Source organism: Catharus ustulatus, chromosome 1 (genome assembly GCF_009819885.2).
Source record: "Catharus ustulatus isolate bCatUst1 chromosome 1, bCatUst1.pri.v2, whole genome shotgun sequence".
NCBI lineage: Eukaryota > Metazoa > Chordata > Aves > Passeriformes > Turdidae > Catharus > Catharus ustulatus.
The window spans coordinates 65,248,144-65,270,568 of NC_046221.1; the positions used below are offsets into that span (position 1 = coordinate 65,248,144).

Here is a 22,425-nt window from a genome sequence, read left to right on the forward strand (position 1 = left end):
TATCTATTGACAAAGACAGCAACATTGTCGAGGCACCGGGGGTGCGGCTTATAATCCGTGCGGCTTGTATTCGTGAAACTACTGTACTACAAAGAAACAAACTCCAAACCCTGACAAAGTCAGAGTACAACCTGACACCCCGTCAGGCAGGGTGTTGGTAGCAGCTTGATGAAATGATGGTTGCAGTCATCCTGCAGTGACAGATGTGATTCAGTTGAAGCAGTGCTCCTGTAGAAGGTGCAGTTTCCCTCTGGAGGTCCAGTGGTGATGTGGAGAAAACTGATTTTCCTCTGGAGTCCAGTGGAGAAAGGGCTCCCTTAGTGTCCCAAAACCTGTGTTTTTGTCTTGGTAAGAAATGTTGGGCTCTTCCCCCTGTCTGGAGCAACTTCCAATGGGATGAAGTAATTTTATCAGTCCCACAGTGGGACTCAATGGGCCATTAGCAGAAAATGACTCGCTGGGGGAAGGATGGGTTGTGAAAAGATAAAGAACAATGCCCCGCCTGGCTTCAATGGATGGCCCATTAGCAGAATATCTGCTGTTGAGATAAGGATCACTGCCCCCACCCTCAACAGATGGTGATAGAATAGATACCTTTTATCACACTCTGCATTGTAACGTGTGGCTTATAATCAGGTGTGGCTTATGTATGGAAAAAGAATGAAAAGTTGCTGACACTCAGAAGTGCAGCTTATAATCAGGTGCGTCTTATAATCGTGAAATTACTGTATTCGCTTTTCAGCTGCTCTTCCAATAGACCAGTTGTAAGTAATGTAGTGGAGCCTATAGAGTAAACTATTAAGGTTAGTGTGGTACAGAATGGACAACTCATTCCTTTTTTCAAAAACTACCAAGAAACAGGTCTATTTCCTGATACACAGGAAGAGTACTTTATTTCCAAGATAGCTGTATGCAAAACTTTGCATGTCAGCTCTGATGAGTTATATTAAATACCTGGGAACTGAGTCCCTCAGTGAGATTGATGAACAGGGCAGGCAGTCAGTGCCCACCCCGGATCCTCCTGCTAATTGCTTTGTTGGCAGTGCATTTCAGGTGCTCCATATTTCTCCCTCTTTGGGTTAATATTGTACCACTTGTTTTCTCCTATTCAGCTAAAGAACCAGAAGCAAATGCTCCTTTGTTGGCTGCTATTGACCTAATGGGAAAACACTATGCAGATGTAGCTTTCAGTCATCATCTGAATATAGTGGAGGAGGAAGATACTTTAACCTGTTCATGTTAAGACTGAAGACAGGAATGTGTCAGTAGGGAAAGCATGTGACCTCACTATGCCAAATCAGAGCTTGCCAGAGCCCTCACCACCTGGTAGAGTCATGGATATAGTCAGACTTTCTGTGCTCAATCAAGATCATGTGCTCTGTGCATTAAATACCAGATTTCCTGGGATTTTCTGCATTTAGATTTAGTTCTTCTGCTGCTGGAGTGTTCAGATATTGTGGTCTCAGGTGTTACAAGGTGTCTGAACAAAGAACCAATCTGCCTTGAAGATGGTTTCTTCAGAAAGAAATGGAATGTATAAAGTTCAGACCAATCTGGTCTAAGTGAGCTTTACTGCTCTGGTGTGCACCTGTCTGCCTGGTAGCCTGGCAATGCCCAGCAAACACCCCAAGAGGAAGGAGTGCTGCTGGAAAAGGGATTGTCGTGGGGTATCTTGGCCTGAAGAAGGCACAGTTATCTTCAGGTGAAATACACATGCCACGTGCTTAGGATAATGAGCCAACAATAAACCTAATGTCTTCTGTCACCAAAGAAAGAGTAACTGAGGAAGAATTTGTAAATTGGCAGAGGCATTACAGATGTTTATGGAATTAAGTGTGTGAGAGTTTTGTACTGGTCTGAAATTTTCCACCAAGGTGTTTTTTCTGAATGGAAGCTTACACAGTATTTTTTAAATGGATAGAGCTTTGTGTGAGAGAGTTTCTCATCCTCATATTCAGAGTGTACTCAGTGTGATAAGGGAATGTATATACCTGTCCTTCCCAGTCTTCTCTTGCTTCCCAGTACTTGGGCCGTAAATCTGAGATTTAGGTGATACATACCCCTTTGCCACTGCAGATCAGACAATGATAACTCACTAAAGTATTTTTTGTGTGTTTGTCCTTGTGAACAGGAGCTACACTGTCCCAGGCTGAATGCGAGCTGGCCCTCTGGCTTTGGTAGTTCAGAGATTTCTGTTCTTTACCAAACAGAAAATATGAAAAAACCTTTTCATGGAGTACTGGTAAAACTAGACTTGCTTCTGATCAATGCAGTTATCACTGGTAGAGGGATGGTGGGAGCTGATTGAAGAGCAAGAAGAGAAGATAGTGCGTTGCAAGGCAAACCCAAGAAAGCTGTTTGATGGAGCAAAGGAGAGAGAACTGGTGGAATAATGCATGGAGGGAGTAGCATCCAAGAGTAGAAATAACATGTCAGGTAGCAATGTTACTTGGAGGAAGAACAGAAGGCCAGCTCCACAGATCAACAACTCAGAAAAATTAAAGAAATTAGCCCAAGAGAGGTTTAGACAGAAACAACCCAGTTCTTCTGCATTATGCTCCCAGAGTGTGCAAGAATGGCACTGAATTGAGTAAGGCCTGTGGGAGCACAGAAGGCAACTGTTGATAAAAATCTGTGTGAAAGAGAGATGAGGACCCAGGCAGAGCTGCTAGGCTCAGAAAAGTGAGGATTGAAGAGGGCTGCAAGGGCAACTGTTGATTTGGAACAGGCTGAACATGGGGTAGGATCTAGAGACTGTGAGTTGGGCATAAAATGGATGAGACTGTAAGGAAATAAATCTAGCTGGGAGAGGAATGGGAATAAATAACACAGGACCTCTGGTAAGTAAGGGAGTGAGAGAACAGGCAGAAAAGAGACAGAAGGAGGGGGATTGCCTTTCTAATTATGGGTATCTGTAACTTTCCTGAGATATAATGGGCAGAGGATGACTAACAAATGGCTGAGTCACAGAAACCATGTGACTGAGATTCTAAATTCATCTGTTGAGGGGCTTGAATAGTCATACAAAATTTAGAAATTTTCCTCTAATACTATTCTGGTGCAGGTGATCCCAAACCTCCTATACCAAAAAAGCTTTCCAACTGCTGTTTGCTGGAAATATCTATCTCAGTAAATTGGTCAATATTCATGTTGGCAGGCAAGTATATTACCTTATTCCTCCATTCCTGTTGGAGAAAGCCACTTTTGGCCAACTAAAAAATTGTCCATTTTATCCTTAGAACCTTCTGCAGGGAGCTTTATATGGAAGGTTTTTCGAGCCTTCACCATAGCAATTTGGTAAATGATGTTGCTCAGAGTCAGAACAGTGTTCTGCCAGGCTTTGTAAGACAATTTATTACCACTAACTGTCTACTACTTGTAGGATTCTCAAATACTTGATGTTTTGTGAAATAAGGAGAATGTGTGTCCTCTGTTTCAAGGTGCTGACTACTGGAAGTCTTCATTTCATGCAACATTAATGATGGCAAAAATTGGTAGAACCATCAAAAGAAGTTACTCATGCCTTCCACTCACCCTCCTCCTCCCATGTGACTTAGATTCAGGACCTGATGTAGGTTAAAATTATCTGTTGTCCTGGCCATCATCTGATTAATCAGGTAAAATCATAGTTGTCTGAATTATTTCAGATTATATGCTTAGGGGAAAGACATACATGTGAAATTTCACCCCCACGCCCCCACCCCACTGCTAAAGAATGGGATACTTTTTTTTCCCTGATAGTAATCACTGAAGAAATACAATTGGATGGAAATTGGGATGAATGTCTCTCCTCAGCTGAGCTGGAGTTTCTGTGTGCAGAATATTTGGACTGATGTCCAAAAGATGTGTAGGGACAGCAGTGAGCTTTTGTGAGTACTGTTACTTTAATGAAGTTTCCCTGCTTTTGACTTAGCAATCTCTGGTTTACTTGAGATGAGTGAGTTGACTCACTTCTCCCTTTACCTTTTTGTCGTGGGGAAAGAGCAACAAAACAAGCAAGCTGGCTACTGAGGGCAAATCTAGAGTAAGCAGGCTTTTAGCCTCAGGTCTAGGACATTAGTCACATGCAAATCAGTAATGATAAATCAGTGCCACTTGGCTCACAAAGCTGCCTAGGAAATCACCAAATGAAAACATGATTTTTAAAAGTACACAACTAATCCCTCTCGTCATAAAGAAATGGTCCCGACTTCCGTGTCTAGCAACATTTTGCAGAGCAGGAGCTGGAGTTTTCCACAAGGTTCCCCTGGGAGTTCCAAGGAGTTACCTGACTCTTAGCCCTTCATTAGTGCACTTCCATCCCTTTTTCCTAATAGCCAGAGAGCCTCAGCATCTGATGCTTTTATGAAACAGCAGAGAGGAGGTGGTTCTGATTCTGTCTCTTTGTAAAAAGTTCCACTGCACAATTCCCTGGATGGTACACAGTGCTCTGAGCTTCTGCCTGCACAATAACTGGTTTTAAACATTTCTGTTTAATCAAGAGTGAAGTAAATGTCAGAGATTCAATGTTCTAGATCAGCAGTTTCCAACACTGATACATCTTAATCAAGCAATTAGGTGCCTTTTTTTTCACTATTGTTTGGTGTTTTCCAAGCTGGAGAAGGGAACAGATTTGCTGCTTTGCTCTGATGACTGCTAGCAGCAGTGTTTGTTGTTAACAGAGACATGTACACCTAACCACCAGTTGGCAGGTGTTAACACTTTGTTACTCGCTATTCCCACATGCTGAGGATTGTGGGAAAGCTGTCAAACTCTCTGTCTTGTGTAACACTCAGCTTTTACAATAACAACAACAACATCAACAAGCTCTGAACAAATTCAGAAGCTCTGCAGGAATGCAGCGATGCAGCACTTGCAAGGGAAACAAGAGGATGGATTCTCCTGGCTTTGATGGGAGGCTTTGTGGAAAGTTTGAGATATTTCCTTATCTTGGCTTGGAAGCACCTAGATAGAGGCTGAGTGCTCTTTTTTATTTCTTCTTTTTTTTTTTTTAAATTGGTGATATGGTCTGATGTTGGAAGAAACCAAGAATGTATTGTGTGTGCCCCAATATTTCTAGTCTGCCTCTGACATTTGTACTTGCCCATATTGAGGAAAGAAAGCCATGAATAACAGCATAAAAACAGAGAAAATGGCACAGAAAATGATAGGAATGTGTTTGGGGGCTTTTTTTGTTGGTATTTTTTTGGTTTATTTTTGGGTGGGAGGTGTGACTGGCAAGAGAGAAATGAGAATTTTTTTAGTATAGTACAACCCTTCTGGCGAGCTCAGATGTGCCAAGAAGAAAAGGCCCTCTGTGAGCCTTAAGTATTATTAAAATACTTCTTTTTCTCTTTTGCTTGCTATTATCCAGGTGCTCAAACATAGTCTACCTTTGCAGCCACAAAGTCACGGTTTTATAGTTGAGTAATCCAAAGAATTGATTTATTACTGAATAAGTGAGGTTTGATGGATTTTTGATTTACATGAAGACAGTAAAAAGAAGGAGTGGGAGGTGCAAGGCAGCTGCAGAGTGAAGTACAAAACAGAAACTCAAAAGAGCAAGTGGACCAAACAGTGCAATGGATTAGATGAGCAACCAGTTTATATGGCTGATTTTAATAGTACTGCACTGCATAATTACAGCCCTTCCTCCCAAACAGTGTGATACAAATCACTTTTTGAACCTGCAGAGTTATGCTCTGTGTGAGGAGGGATTTCATGATGAGAGTGCTTCATATGAAGGGGGCATGATCAGAGAGGTGATAATGGGTTTTCTGGCACATAGGCTATGGCTGGGCTGCCTTTTGAACACAGTTCCAAGTTTGGGGTCATTCTCCAGTTCATCTTGCATCCAAACTGAACACTCCATGCACTATGGAAGGGCTGGGTTCAGGATAGGGCATCTCTTGAGATACACCCATGCTGACTTGAATCTGCGAATGCTTGTGCTGTCAAACATGAGGAAATGTTCCCTGACAGGTGGGTGGGCCAAGTTCTTTCCTGGAAAGGTTCCTGCTGCATGACAAGGAGTCTCCTTGGGATATGGAGGAGGTTGAGCAGCAGGTTCTTAACAATACAGTCATATTTTAGTGACCTGCTGCTGGGTCTGTGTTACACAAGACAGTGTTGACATGGCCTTGAAGACAGTGACTTTAAAGTTAATTTTATTTCTGGAATACAGGTTTGACGTTAGTCAAAAAATTTACGGGCTTAGGGGCTTAATGAAGTGCAATGTGCAAGACAGTTGCAGATTTGAGTAGAAGAAATCCCCTGGCCTGTCTTTTGCGTTGGGTGGGATTCCAGTGGTGTTTCTCGACTTCACAGGTCCCTGAATCACTGCAGAAAGCAGTTGGGTTTTGGTTTTTTTAAATGGATTTAGCATTATTTTCTTGACATGAAAGTCATCCCTGGACCTGTGCACTGCTTTAAAAAGCTTTCATGCTTGCAGAACCATCTCCTGCAAGATGGTTCTGACAACCTGTCTGCCAAACTTGAGAGTGAGAGGGAGGGACTGACTTGCATACATCTGCAATTTGTATTTCCTAGCTTCAGATTCTCTTAAAAAATGTTTTGCTCTTGTTTGGCCACAGGAAACCAGTTAGGGGAGTCACTAACATTGGTAAGATCAATGTGTAGATAAAATATTGATAAACGTATATTTTGTGTAGGCATGGTCCTGAAAGTGTTCCTGCACATATTAAAGGATACTTTTGTCTTTTAACAATCCTGGAGAGAGAAATCTTGTTGCTTAGGGAAGCCATGGGGAAAGTGAGAGGAGAGAAGACCAATCATTTAATGAATGGGATTCATAAGGTGGGTTTGATTTCCACCATGCACCCTCCATTGATTACATAGTTTGTGCACTGCTTGTCTTTAAGTGAGGACATGTAGTGTGATATGTAGACTTTTCAGGGCTTGTTTTTGAGGTGCTTAGCTGAAAACTATGTGATTTGATGCAATGAAATTGTAGATTTGATTTAAGAGTATGGCTACAGGCTGACAAAAGACCAAGTTAACAGGCAATGAGAAAGCCCTTTCTTGAGACTGGAATTCTGTCCTCCCACCTGGAGGCCAGGCATAACTGTGAGCACAGTCCCATCCACTGGCACTGGGAGAAAGGAGTCATCCATTTACATGATGGCTAATGGCATTTCACTCTGCTGTGCAGCAGGTTGGAAAAGATGCTTGCAATTCCCTGTGTGTTCCTCTGCTGTGAGCTGAGATCTCCCTGAAACATGGCAGTGGCTTTGCTGTGATCATATGCTCTCCTCTGCAGTTGCTATTTTCTGCTTGTCCTGTGGAGGTGCCTGGAGGACTTGGACAGAATGGTTTGGGCTGTAGGCAGACCCAGGAGTCAGTTCCTCCTCAAGGATTAGAACTGTTGTGCTGATCCTGCAGACATGAGACCTATCACTTAAGCTATTTGCTTTTATGAGTTATCTGGAGGACTACAGCTGAGCTTCATGGCTTCTCAGCACCTTAACTGCCCTAGTTTGAGCAAAGTCATCAGCATTTTGCAAGGGGATTCTTGTTTAATTTAGAGTTTTTGATCTCCATAAGCGAAACAAGGAAAAAAGATTTCCCAAACTTCTGGCAGGATTTCTGTGCATTTTTTCCCCCTTCTTTAGCAACTTAATTTGTTTCTCTTTTTCCTTCTTTTTTTTCCCACCCCACCCAGTCTTAAACAGTGCCGGGAAATTCTGTACTTACCCAGCTGTACTGTCTGAGGAAAGCCAAGTTGTTTTTTTTCCATGCATCGAAATTATAATAGTTTGAAATTACTTATTAACTCTCTGAGTTTCCCAGAGAGAAGACATCATATATTTATAACTGATATGCCCCTTGTACTTAGACAAAAGGCTAAAGGTTAGGGCAAGTGGATACACATGACAACTTTATCCAAGCCCTTGAGGATTTCCCATTGACTAAGTCACAGTTTCATTCTTTTTTTTTTTTTTTTCCTTCAAGTGAAAATAATTAACATGGCTCAAGTACAATGAGTTAATTTATTTTCATTTCAGGTCTCTTCCTGGTGCAAACTTTGCAGTCTGTGGAAAAAGAAGATATAACTGTTACTCAGATGGCTTTCTTGCCTCAAAATATGCAGTGATCACCTCAAAAAGCTCACCTCAAGTAGTTCACCTCAAATTGGGTCATTGCTTGAGAACGCATATTATGAAATAGTTTTGGAACTAGTTGATTTATATGTTGGCAAAATAAACATTTTCTTGTGTACAACTACTGCTGCTGTGTGGATGACAAAAATGTGTTACGGATGTTTCTGTGTCACTTCATAGCAGTGTGACTTCTTTCTTGCCCCTGTTACAGGAAGTTCCAAAACACTGCAGTTCTGTGGGTTAGTACTCTTTTGCTCTGCTAGGAAGGGAAAAACGTTTGTTTGGACTGGCAGGAAACACTGTTATTTAATTTACTGTGATTTTTGGTGGGCATATGATATGTTGTGGGCTATGGCGAGAGATTATTCCCTGTATAATCCTGCAGCATTCACAAGCAGTCACACCCACAACAGGATGGTGAAACCTTTATCAATAAAAACATTGTGACCTAGAACTCAGTATTATTGCATCTGGAGTTTCCAAAATGTCTGGGGAATGCTCGAGCAGCAAAAAATGGTGCACCAAAATAGAATCCTGCATGAGAAAGACTCTAGGCTGCAATAATATTTCCTCAGCCACCCTCACTGTTGGGCCCTTCCTGGCAGAGCTGGACCACGTCCACAGGTCATGTTGACTTTGTCTGGATTGATGGTGTTTCAGCAGCTGTCCCCTGCTGCTTTCAGGAAGCCAGGTTTGAAGCCATTAGGTGAAACAACCCTGTAAGATTAAGAGCAAGTGTCAGTGCCTGGCATGAGCAGTAGTATGATTTCATGTCTGAGAGAACAGCATCCAGGAACACGCATTGTGCCCATACCCATGTGTGGGTGTGCCAGAGGATTCCATAGGAAGAAACATAGAATTTGGGGAAAAATCTGGACCAAGTAGGTCTCTCGTCTCTTGCTCTTCTGACCCCATAGAGACCTCCAGCAGATGTGGTGCATAGCTCCCAAGTCATTGCCCAGCTGCTGCCTTATGACTGTGTGGGTTTGGCTCCTTGCTGGGATGAGATCTGTGCCCACCCTTGAGACTCTGGTGGCTCAAAAGCTGTGCTGCCTAATGCACTGCTTGCTGTGCTGTGTAGGTTTCAGTAAAATATCAGAAAATAAATAGAAAAGGGGTCTGAATTTCACCAGAACAGGCAAATTAATGAAACCGGCTGAGCCTAAAATAATGCCTAAGAAATCTCTCCCTTTCTCCTGTGTTTGTTTATATCTCACCTGCACTTTGCTGACAGACTTGGGACTTGGAGCTGAAAAACAGTTTTTCAAGCAACAAGTTTGAACTGTACGACTTAGGGAGTCAAGGAATGGTCTTCTCTCATCCAAAGGTCACTCCTTGAGTACAGATGTTTCACAGACCTTTGCTTTGATACCAATTAATTATACGGATTTCTGAATAGTTGGATCCTAAGCGGCACATACTTGGATCCAGGTGGTAACTGGTACAGATAGCAGACAGTGAAAAGCAACTGTGCTGCTTTTTTTTTTTTCCTTGGGAACTTAAAAATTCCAATCTTGCTGCATTAAACTAAGTCATGCAGAAATGCTCCAGCTGTTCTTTGCACTGTGGAAGCCAAATTCAGCATTTTGATCTTTTTTTTTTCCTTTGTTTTTAAGAGACCAGTTGTGAAACTATTTGATGTCTTAGGTAACAAAATCGTACCTGTACTCTCCTTCCAGTTATCTGGGTTTTCCTAGTTATTTTATTTAAGGTGGACTCCTTACAGGTCATTGTGTAAAATACAAAGCTGACCAGGAGGTAAACTGGTCAGCCTTCTTTGCAAGCTGGGATGCCCAGCAGGACTGGCATTTTTTGTCTTTTAGACTCCCTCATCTTCTTTTTCACTGAATACTCTGATAGCAGCTGAACCCACAAGAATTTTGGTCAAAAGCAGTAGAACACACCAGCAAATAATTCCTGTGGTATGCATTCTGTTTCTAGTAAGTACGAAGTGTGGTGAAACCTTCTCAGCTCCCTCCATTCACAGGAAGAGGCAACCCTTATTTAAACACTCCTAAGGGAGAATCCATTTAACTATTTTTATTATTATTATCTTGAAAATTAGATGTGTCCTACTTTTCCCAGTAATTTTCAGGTGTGAGAATTCTCTGAAATGTAGATGATATTCACCATGGTGTTTAATGAAGGGCTTATGTCTCTGCTTAAAAGTGAGTTTCCTGCCCCTCACTTCCTTCTTAGTGCATTCAGAAGCAAGAACACTGAGTTTGGGAACAGTTACTCCATAGCATTGATGCCTAGAGCAATGTTTATGCTGTGGTTTCTGGATGCATGATCAGGAGAGTAGTACATGCTGTATGGAGCAGCTTGTATCTGAGCAGATCCAAGGATTGACCTAGACACTGGGTAACCTGGTAATGCTTACATGCCACATGGGTTAGTCCCCCATGCTTCTAGAAGGCATAGAATTTCAGTGCTCAGTTCCTGCTGGTTTAATGAAGAAGAAAATGCTCTGTGTCCATTATCAAATTATGTATAGTCCTTTCCACAGGGCTTGTAATTTCAAAGTCATTCCTCTTGTTTCAGTGAAGCTATTTGAGGACTTCCAGGGTTACTAATAATTTTAATCTAAGCCTTTTTGACTTAAAAGTTAGTCAGCTCTCATAAGGCTCGATCCAGGTGACTGGTGAAGGTCACAGCAAAGTGACACGTGCAGCATTATCCAGCCTGTTATCAGCGACTGCACCAGGCACAGTTCAGTACCTGACCATATGACAGCACAGTAGCCTGTTTTGATCTTCATTTTCTCACTTTAATTGGGTGGCCTTTCTCATGTCTCTCCCTGCCTCTAGTCTTATTAACTCGTGAGTGTGGAATGGACTGGCTGAGATATCAAAAGACTGGGTACTTAAGATGAACAAAACCATACAGAAGTTTATAGTAATTCAAAGAATATGGAAGCATTTGCACCTTTCTGATACCACCTGCTTTGCGTGCCAAAGATTGTAATGGGAACAAAAAGCTTACAAGTTTCAGGAGGGGGAAAAAGCCTTTTTGTGGAAATAAAAGGAAAGGGCAACAGAAGTTGTCTTGGGATGTGAGTGAAACAGAAACCTTGGTCGTGAACTGAGTGAAGGAGGTAGATCTAATTACTGTGTAACAAAACAAAGGAAGATGGCTTAGCAGCCGTTTAAATTGCAGACACTAAGCCCTACTGCAGAGCTGTGGATTGGACTGTTGTAGGTAAATGTGGAAAATGTCAGTCCAGTCCTTTTTATGGGAATTGCCAGGATCAAAGAGATACTCATAGAGAAATTCATCAAATACTATTATCCCCAGATATGTGTTAATAATATTCTTAATCTTCACTATATTTTCTCTTGGGCCTATATGCTGCATGAATATTTCTTGGCATGCCTACAGATCTGTAATTGTTTGTATATTTGGCTTGCCTCAGGCCTGCTTTAAATGAATGTATGCAAGAATCTTTGCTATGTATGGGATTTTTGAAGTGCCATTACCATATCTGTGTGGTATTGTTTACCATGTGTCATACCATTAAAAAACAAAACAAAAAGACTCCAAAAATCACCACCAAAAAACCAAACCAAATCAAAGAAAATCCAGAAGGGGAATCCTGTCAAGTTTTTGGTCAGCATGATATATTGAGCAATCCAGTTACTGACATTCAAAAGTGTTAGGGCTACATCTGCACACTTAAAATTCTGTTGGCTGAACTGAATGTTTGTATTTTTTTCAGAGTTGCCTAAGATAGTGTAGGACTATACTAAGAACTCATCTAGAAATGCCCAAAGTAGCTCTAAGCTACCTTGACCGATAGCACTGAGTTCAATGTGGACAGAAGTCTTGCCTCCAAAACCTGTTAAATACACAAGGGACACTTTTTCTCAGCTGATCTTATTCCTTAGTCTGAATCATACCAGAGCTATAGAAGGTTTGCCTCCCTCAGCAGTCCTTCCTTTGGATCCCAGTATTAAGCATGTTGCATGAAGCTGTGGTTTATATGCACTGGAGGGCCCTAGGTGCCTCTAGGGATGGGTAGCCAGTGACTTGAATGCACCTGTAGCAGTGGAGACTGAACTGGGAGGCAGAGGCAGACACAAATTAGGAAATTGGGCTCTCTAGGTAGCAAAAGAAGTTATGAAATATGGTGCTATAAAAATTCTTTGGGAGGGGGCCCTCAAATGATTGGCATGTCTCTTTTGTGGTTTATGACATTTCTCGTGTGACAGAGAATGGCAGCTCCATTTTTCAGTATTCGGGGTTATTTATTGTGTGTCACTGTCTTTGAGATGGCTGTTCTAGACAGGTACTTTCATGTCATTTCCTTATTCCTGCACTGTTGCTCTGCCTTGCTTTCTCTGTGTGGAAAAAGAAGACAGGGTGAGAAAAATGTGCTGGTGGTGTTTGCCGGAATGGCACACTGCAGGAGCCGGATTTCTCACAGAACATTTGTACCTGTGTGGCACCAGCACCTTAAGCAGGTCAGCTGAGTTTGCAGAACAGGGCCTGTAGAAATCTGGCTGATCATGCCTGATACACTCTGATTCAGGCAAAAGTGCAGATTATCGGGCTCAGTGCTGCACCAGTGGCACACTCAGAAATGTTTGGCAGTGGTACTGACAGTCTTAGTGTTAAGACTACAGCAAAAAAAGATGCTGAGCTGCATGGATTTGCCCCATAGACTGTGCACGGCCCTTGGGCCACTAGCTGATCCCCCTAAATGAAATCATACCATGGTTAGTATCCCCAGGTGAGTTCCTGTTGTGTATTCTCTCTTAGGTCAAGTTGGACAGAGTTCCGAATTGTTCTAAGTGAATTGAGTGTGGTGATGTGCTGAGTGACCTGGCTGCAGTCATGCTGAAGGGCATTTGTCTTCAGTTCTTCAGCATATAGGAGTCTCCAGCCCTAAAGCAATGGGCAGACTTCCCAGAAGGCAGGGAGGCAAGCTAAAAGAGTGGCTGCTTGCCATTTCTTTTTGGTCCATTCAGGTTAAAAATCAGCTTCGCATGTGAAGAAAGAGAGGAGGTCTCTGTTGGCTGGTTTTCAAGAGAGTTTCACTTTTCTTCTCCTCACTTCTGCAGCAGGGTGTCATGACTTTTCCCTTTTACATACCCTTGACCCATCACAGACCTAAAGCTATCACAAAAGACCTGTTATATCTCTCTGCCCTGACCCCAGTATCTTAACCCACTCTCCCTCACTTCTTGTTTTCCTCTTCTCTCTCTCCATTTCACCTCCTGTTAGGCAAAATCTGTGCTCTGTGAAATAGAGGCTGAGCGTGGGCTGAGAGAAGAGAAAGTATTTAGACACCTTTAAGCATAGTGTGTCTTCCTGACAAATAGCCTGGTTATTCCGCATGAAGAAAGAGAAACAGATCTGATTCTTAGCCACCACCACGGAAGTCTGTACTGCTGCCACACTTCAGGCATTGCTCAGTTCCCGTAAGAGGAGCAGGTCGATGGGAAGGTTTCCAAAGTGCTCCCCAAGAGTCTCTGGGAGTGTCAGCAGATTCCTCAGTGAGCCAAGAGAAGGGCCTGTGTGCATGGCCGGGCTGGCTGACGGCACCTCTGAACTATGCGTGGGATTAGCTGCTGTCACTCGCGCAGCCTTCCTGTAAACCCGGGGTGTTCAGCTCCGTCCACTCCCTGGGAGCCTCGCTAAGGACAGGGCTGGGGAGGTGCTGGATCTGCCAGAGGCTGGTGTGGCACTCTGGTATCTCTGAGCTGGGAAAGAGTCGTGAAAGAGCTTTTTAATTTCATTGCTTTCTTCCCATACCCTGTATCCTCTCTGTGGAGAGCTCTTAGCAGGCTCGTGGACCTGCACTGCCATGTAAGTTGAAAAAAAATGAAAAAGTGATGGAGAGTGAGAGAAAACCAAGGGAATCCATTAAAAAATGCCTCTGCTACCTCATTAATCTTTTGCAGCAAATAATATATGCAAAACTTGGGCTAGCAAAGTCTCCAAAGAATAACATTTTTTTTGGTGAGGTTTTAACAAATTAAAGAAATAAATTAAGTCAATAGCACAGCAGGAAAGTGCTTGAGGCCTCCAGGATTTGTATGTTTTACCATTGTTCTAAAAATAAATTGGGGGGGAAAAAAATTTAAAAGTCTTCCAGTTGAAAAATAATATTTGCTTTAAGTAGCCGTGTTTGGGTTTTACTCCCACACAGTGCTTCACCACCTTCCCTGGCCCTGAGGCTGACTTTTGGAAAAAGGAGGTGGAAAATAGTAGAAGCAGAGGTCGCAAAGCCATGTGGTGAAGGGAGAGGCATGCTGGGCGTCAGCGGGAAGGATGTAAAGCAGAAATTAAAACCCTTGTGCCTCACCCCACTGCGACTGCTGAGACAAGGCATGTGTTAGAGATTAGCAATCGGCTTATTGGCACCCTTAGGCCCAAACCAGTGGGAAAATTTCTGGCAGCTTTGGTCAGTTTTGGAAGAGAGGGGGCCGGCACCCTCCTTTCTTGCTATACTGTAGACTGGTCATTATTTTAATGATCAGAACAAGGCTTCCCAGGTTGCCAGAAACCAGAGAAGTTAAAGGCTGCCTTCTGATTTTCCTTTTCCATGCTCCTTTTTGTAATTTGCAGTAAAGTGACCAGAGTGAACAGCATTACAGCTCTGACTTTTCTTCTCCCCTTAAGCTGACCACTTGCCCTCACATCCCAGCTGCTACCTGCTAAGATAGTTTTCCACTCCACTCCCTCTCTTCCCTGGGCAATCTCCACTTCCCATCTGCTGCCTGCTGTCATTTTTTCCAGCTCCACCCAGGCCTTGCCTCACTCTCCAGCCTGTCTCAGAATTGGAACAACTGCTTTTTGATCTATGATCAAAGATTATCATTTTGATCAATGATCTGCAGGCAAACAGCATTCTGGAGAAAGGTCTAAGTGATGGGTAGGTGCCTAGCTTCCTACTTCCTCTACTAGAAGAGAGGTGTCATGAATTTCTCCTACTCCGGCCATTATTCATGCTGAAGCTGAATGCATGCACATTAAAAAAGAAATTAATTAAAGGATGCCCTCAGAGTTGTAAAGGCAAGGATGTTGTTTTCTAGTAGGGGATCTGCACTTGACTGTAATTGCCCCACTACTCACACAAATTCCTCAGTAGTGGGAATTATACATGTACATGAAAAATGTAAGGAACCACTTTGTTCTTCTGCATAGCTTTTTGTTGATGGACCTCTGATACTTGTCCTTCTAGCCTCAGTTTCCATCCTTCTAGCATCCTCTCAAGGACCTGAGCTACTGATTTTATGTAGATGACCTATGCATGGGGCAATTCCATGTGCACAGCCAGAATACACACAGACAGACAGACACACTCATACATGCACATGTTTGACAATTTCAAGTCAGCAAGTGCCAGAACTCCAGCTACCCCTGGTATCTTCTGTTAGTCCCTCTGGGAATGTTTTTCTGTCATAGCATTTAATTACATATGCTTCTGCTATTTTCCTCCCTTTCATCTCTGCCTTATTTCGTGCACAGCATGGGCTGTGCTCAATTACTGAGCAGCAACTCAATATTTAGTTTTCTCCTTACTGCTCACTGTGTGGCCCTTACCCTTATTGATGGGACAACATTCAAATCCTTCTCTGATGAGAAAATGGTTGATTCCCTCATGAGCTATTCTGTATCCTCATCATTCCATGTGTATCTGTGGCTACACTAGTGCTTTATGGTGGAACTTGTTCTGATACTTGTTCCCAGCCCCCTGATGGTGCCCACTTACTGATTTAATTCTTGGGATGATTTTGGAGTAGAAAAATATGCCCAACAAAGCTGTTTAATTTGCTGCAAAAGGAGGCAGCTTTTTTTTCTGCTGGTGCATGTTCTGTTTTGTTAGGAAAGCTGTGGGTGAACAGCAAGATGCTTTATTCTGCCTGCTTCAGTTCTGAAGAGAGAGGGAAACTACCCCTTCTCAGAAGGCTTTTGGGAGAGGAGAAGAGCTTTTACAGAGAGCAGCATGGAGCACCCTATTCTACCTGACACATACCCCCAAAACTGGAGCAGAGCTCTTGGGAAACTCCCGAGTGTGGCACTGGGCCATGACATCCCCACTTGGCCCTCAAAGAGCATCTCCTGGGAGCCAGCAGGAATGGTTCAGGACTTGGAGCTGAGCATTGAAAACTGCTGGACTTAGGGAGGTTTAGGAGCTCCTTAGCATTGAATACATAACAGCTGGAAAGATGAGGTGGGGAAGGAGTGGTAAGGACTGTTGTTTATTTTTTCTGTTCCAAGTTTTGTGTTCTCTTTGTTTGCAGTTACCTGAAGTCACATCTGTGCAGATCCTAACTCCTTTGGCATGCTTGGGCTGCTCACATTAAGGAAAAGGTGTGAAAAGACCACCTCAGAATGCTGGCCAGCTTCAGAGGCAATTGCAACTGCAACCAGTTTGGCAGCAGCTGGATTTCCTTGGCCACATCTGCCTGTGTTGGACACTGTTACATACTAGTGGCAATCCTGGATCTGGGGCTCTGTAGAGACCTTCTGGCTCTTGCTGATTACTGTGCTGACTCCTGAGTATTTTGGGAAGGCAGCGTCCTCACAGCGCTGGCATTTGCCCCTAAGAAACAAGGGAATACACTTGGTTCCTGTAGGGCTGCAACAGAAACCACTGCCTGTAAGGAAGACCTGAGACATATGGTAGTGGACTTGAGTGGCTAAGAGGGATGACGCTTACTGGGCTGAGAGTGACAAAGAATAATCCTGCTTTCCTTGCACTTTGCTTGTCAGCAAAGTGTTAAAGGTATTGCTGGGTGGATGGGACTGAAGCTAGATCAGTATTTAGCATAAGCCCCTAGCAGACTGTGGAGAAGGTCTTTGAGACAGCAATGGATGGTTGTAAGTGTGGGCTTATGTGTGAGGTTGACTGAAACCAGTGAGGAGGATGCCAGGTGCTAATGCAAGGAGAATAAGTGTTCTTCCATCTATAATGTTTTACTGAAGTTCTCCTTTCCATCACCTTAGGAGAATGTTTTGTGTTTTAAAGGCCTGCAGGGATATCTATTGGAGGTACACTACCTGATCCAAGTTTTCCAGAGCAGATGACTAGACAAAGATGTGCATTCAGCTTCTTGAAGTGTGGGAGACATCCTTTAGCAGCCATAATTTAGAACATGGGGAAATGTATTTACACAAGTGATGTCTCAATTCCACCACTGTGGGAAAAAAATAAATACTCATTGCCCTGGCTGCTGTGGTGTGCAGCCAAGGCTTGGCAGGAACTGTGGTTCAGTCTCCTCTGAATTGCCAGGTCTCTAAGCAAACTCTATGTTATTGAAACAGAAGGATCTGTTTTCCACTGGGATTTAAAGCAATTTGTGCTGAACGCAGGGAGTTTTCAAACTACCAGATTATGAAATTGTCTTTGTTAAAACAGGAAGGAAGGGGATCCAAGGGCATAGAGATTTTGAGTCAGTGGTCTGGATTTGTGCATCATGTGAGTTGAAGGAAGATCTGCAAGTGGCATCAATGTTTGTCAAGGTAGAGAAAGAGATGGCAGCAGACTCCCCTGTAGCACTCGCCATGTGAGCAGAGAGCAGTTGTGTTGTTGCATTCTTCCCCTCATTATTCTGATGCCTGATTCCAGCCTCAAGACCAAAAATCTGTAGCAACAGATTTTTGGCCTTAGAGGGAGAAGGGCAAGGAGATGGGCATGCAAGAGGCTTATAAGGTTGTGTCACACTAATATTTGCCTTTGTTTCCTGAGCAGTGTATACCAACTTAGGATAGGTTCTCTAGAAGTGGCCATAGGATGCACGTGGGAAGCCAGGCTATACTGAAACTGAGAAATACTTTATGGTCAGTAAACTTAGAAAAAGATTTTTAAAAAATAAATAAATAAAATAAAATAAAAGAGGGCAGCTTAGAAATTGGTTCTGAACCAGAGCTTAAGTCTTTTAAAGGGCAGACATGGGGTGAAAAAGGGTTGGTCTATGTAAAGGATATTCCATATCTAGCCTTGGATTTGAGGCTGATTTCTATGATAAGAACCATCTTTAATGTAAAGCTGAAGAGATATTACAAAATGAAGCAACTGGAAATAAAAGAAGCCTGGCCAAATTTTTTATTTACATGGTCCATGTAAATCTGTCTCTTGAGCTGTAGTTACTGATCTATTTTTATTTTCTTTGCTTCCCAGAGGCAAAAATAATAGCTCTATGCCAAAAGGGCCAGTTTTCCCAGCACTTACCAAAATCAGCATGAGTTCCTCAATGGCCAATGTCACAGAAGTTGCATGTGTAAAATTTTAGCGGGTTTTTTGTAAGCATCAATGCTGTGTACAGAAAGGGCCCAACTAAACCCCAGGCCTTAGATAAGTTTGGATTGTTATCCACACTTGATATCATGTTATTATGATCTAGGTTCCTCTCTGCTTGATGTCTTTCCAAGATTCCCCTGTATTCATTTTTATCCTTGACAGGCTAGTGAACATCTACAGGCTCTGTATCAAAAGGTTTGCAAAGGCAACAGCTGGACATAATCTTCAGACAAATGCAACATACCATGGCCACATAAAAATGGTCTCTCTTGTGAACAGAAAAGTGAGGCCTGTAGCTCTGAAGAGATTTTGACTTAGATTTCTCCCTAGAGTGTAGTGAAGATCATGTTATCATAGCTGTGATCCTGTAACATGGTGAGCTGGACTGTGGAAACTCTCAGGTATATACCTGCATATATACTTGGCTATTCAGAGGATTTTGAGACTTATGTTGGGAATGCCTTGATGGGTGGTAAACTGCCAGGGCTTCATGACTTGAACCTTCCCCAGCTGAGCTAAAAGAGAAGAAATGAGCTGCATATTCCACCCCTGATGCAGTATAAGCATACAAACATATGTATCTATCTCTGCAGAGCCACATTCAGATGCACATGTTGGTTCCTCAGTGCCAGATCCTGCTATGAACTCTAGCTCTGCATGCTGTTAGAAATGGCAGAAGGAGACAGATATCTGTATCTCTACATGTGCACAGGGCTTTATCTTTTTTTTGACCTGCAACATATTATGGTGTTTGTTTAATCATAGAAAACTCACGTACCTATTCATGATGCAACACGTATTTTCCTCACAGCATGCAAACCATGGTTTTGAACTGGGCTATATTTGTTCCCAGATCCTCTCCATTTCTGTTGCATAGATAGGCAGGTATGCTTGGTATTTTTTTTTCTCTTTTGTCTTTTTTCCTTCTTTTTCTTTTTTAAAATCCCCTGGAAAACACATAAATAATTCAGAGCATATGCTTTATGTCAACTGTTTCAAATATTTTAACTCTATAAAGAAGGCAGAGGCAAACCCCATTCAAACAAGCAAAGGGAGGAACATGCATTGCAAAAGGATGGCTGGGGTTATGCAGATATATTTTTGACTGGAAAACCCAGCTCAGAAATGTGATACCTGCATTTTAATGCTTGGGTGCTGTGAGTTGCTGAGTGCACATAAAGAAAGTTGAGAGCCCTCTGACTGCATCTCTGCAGTCACTATTTGCTTGTGACTTTGGGTCAGGATGAGCTTCCAGATGTTCAGAAATCCCACGCAAATATGCTGTAACGAGAGACTCCATTGGAGGGTGCTAAATTTCTTGGCATTCCCTAGGAATTCAACCCCTTATAAAATACGAACTTTGGGTCTCTTTTCTTAAGGGAGAAGCCAAGACCAAACTCCTGAAGTCAGATGGAAGTGCTCTGATGAATTGAAAAAGGGGTTGAGTTGGACCTGTAAGATCTCATCTTCCATGCAGATCTGGGCATTTCATTTGCTTTTCCATCTCATAGATTCTTGACTAATCAGCTGCTGAGAGAATTCCTGAAAGTTACTTTATTTTTCAGCACACCCTACATACTCCCTATAGTTCATGTCAGACCCCTAGTCTCTTTAAGTGGAGTTGTTACCTCACGCCCCACTGACTGTGCTTCAGCATTGCCGAGAGAACCTGTCCCTAGCGCTTTGTAGCTTCCTGGTTTAGTCTAATAACTTCATGAGCTATATAATTTTGTATATCTTCTGACACAGTGGACTTAAACTCATTTCTCTTTTACCATGGTGATGATAAATGTCACCACTACTTGTCTACCACTCAAGTCCTGATATGCACTGCAAAGCTAAAGACAGCAAAACAAACTAGGTAATACCCTAGGCTGTCATGTCCACAGCACAGAACACAGCAGGGAAATTCCATCTTTCAAAAGACCCATTCCTGGGGATTATTTATCAGCCCTTTTTCAAAAACCTTTTTGAAGGACACATCACTAGTGTTGCTGTGAATATCCTGTCCCGGTATCTCATTTCTCTGCAGTTAGAAGATTCCCCTCATGTCCAACACAGCTGTCTTTGATGTAAATATTGTTCCCTCCTCAGCGGCCACAGAAGCAATCAGTAACAACCTTTTATGTACCAGGTAGATGGGGGGACCCTGAAACATTGATGCTTCTGCTGTACTTATGTGGAACCAGAATTCTTGTGGCCTTTCTCTGCCATACATTTTACATCTGTTCTCAGGGAAGTCTGTTAATCTCCATATTTTGATACCCCAAAAGGGTGCTGTGAGGGTACATTCACTGGAGTTTCCCAGGGCATTCAGACACTGCACTGACAGAGGCTACATAGGCAAACAGAGAGAGCAGGCATATGTATATTAATCTGGTAAAGGACTGCTATTTAACTCAGCAATGCTCCCAAACAGATGTCAAAGACTGTATTATCAGCATGCCTCTTATCTCTGGAATTTTGTTTTCTGCTGTCCTACTTTACTGATTGTTTTGTGGTTTGTTTTGCAGCTTCCTGGAAAGGAGAATTTTAAGAACAAGAACAGAAAAAAAAAACCTGGTAAAAGTTGTAACTGGCTCTGCCGGTCTGTGCTATGACAGCCAACAATATCACCTGCTGATGATTTACAGATTCCTGGGAGATGTGTTGTTGAGTCTCAAGGAACTGGAACAAGAACAACTCGCTCAAATTGCTTCCCGTGAAACAGCATAATGTATCCACCCGCTTCATGCTCTCCTAATTTAGGACACATGTAGTCTGTAATGATGAATGGGCCAACTGATTATGTTGCTGGAAATCTCATTCCCCACCTTACAAAACACCCCTGATTGACCCCTTTCTCATGATAGCTCAGTGCAGCATTTCCAGTCCACTTCTTGGATTGGAAAGGGAGAAAAATCACACTAGCCACTTGCAAAAGCACTTCTTCGGAGAGAAAAATGCAACATTTTGTTGTTTTTATTCCACTGGGCAGCCTTTCCAAGTTCTATGACCAACTTTTGCTTCCCTTTAAATTGTGACCAGTTTATTTATCCTTCTTTGAACACAATAACTTAATTAAGAAACTAATCAGCAGTGTTGAACTGATCTTTCAACTCACCCCTATCACTGAAAGAAATTTATGAATGCATAATACAAGAAAGATCCTATTATCCTAAAAGCTTTCTACTAAAAGCATTTGGCGTCTAAAAAGTACGACTTGAAATTCTGCACTAAATTTAGAATGTAAGTGTGTGAAGATTATTTATGGAGTCTGAAATGTACCCCAACTGAATCTAACAAGTTTGTCTGGATTATTTGTTAAAAATAAAATTGCTACAAGTTTAAAGGATTGAATTGTATATTTTGGAGTTTGAAGGACAGAATGTAAAGGTACCTGGGTAAGAGAGAAAAGTTTAATGGTTTAGGTTGCCTCTTCCGTCAGTGGAGAGAGGCTTGCATGCTCCATTTTCTTAGGCATCTATCTTTGGAAGGAAATTTGTTGGCTGATCATCTCAGCAGGGCATTAACAGGATGTCTGTAGTTAGTCATCATCCTCATCTGTTATTCCCAGTTCCCTTGACTTCAAACCCAGAGAATAATTCTGAACTCTACCTGGGATGGAGGCACCTGGGGCAGAAGGTGACCAGGTCCCAAAAGGAGAGCTCCCTCTGCACTCTTGCTCAACCCTAGGAACTGAGCTACTGCTGGCTGTCTAATAGGACAGATTCAATAGGACTTTCCAGCCATGGACTCCACCAGCCATGTGCTGAGTGAATGTCAGCACTAGAGGACCTAGTTCATAAGTCCCAAATGCCTTCTGGGGTAGGATGGCTTCAAGATGTTGGGCCCAGTGTAGCCAAAACGTTTCTGTTTCTGGACATGCTCAGCAAATTAATTAAAGGTGCCTGAATAACTGGTCTGGAGGAGAACTGAGTGGTTAGAGGAGGGACAGAAGATCCCTTGCTATCAGGCCTCTCCATCTATCCAAGTGGCACTGTGGGTACCTTACTGCAGGTTTAGATCGAGTCCTTTCTCCTCCATGGACTTGAACAGACAGGTAGAGATAACACTTTGTTCTATCCAAAAGCA

The 22,425-nt window shown here is 42.6% G+C and overlaps 1 long non-coding RNA gene across 1 annotated transcript in view; it reads left to right on the forward strand.

Annotated features, from left to right (window-relative positions):
• LOC117002549 overlaps positions 1-21,635 on the forward strand; it is a 221,142-nt gene extending 199,507 nt beyond the window's left edge. The window contains exon 3 of the long non-coding RNA XR_004419306.1: positions 20,865-21,635. This is a non-coding gene — a long non-coding RNA (uncharacterized LOC117002549). The remainder of the gene's footprint in view (positions 1-20,864) is intronic.
• Positions 21,636-22,425: the final 790 nt, after the last annotated feature.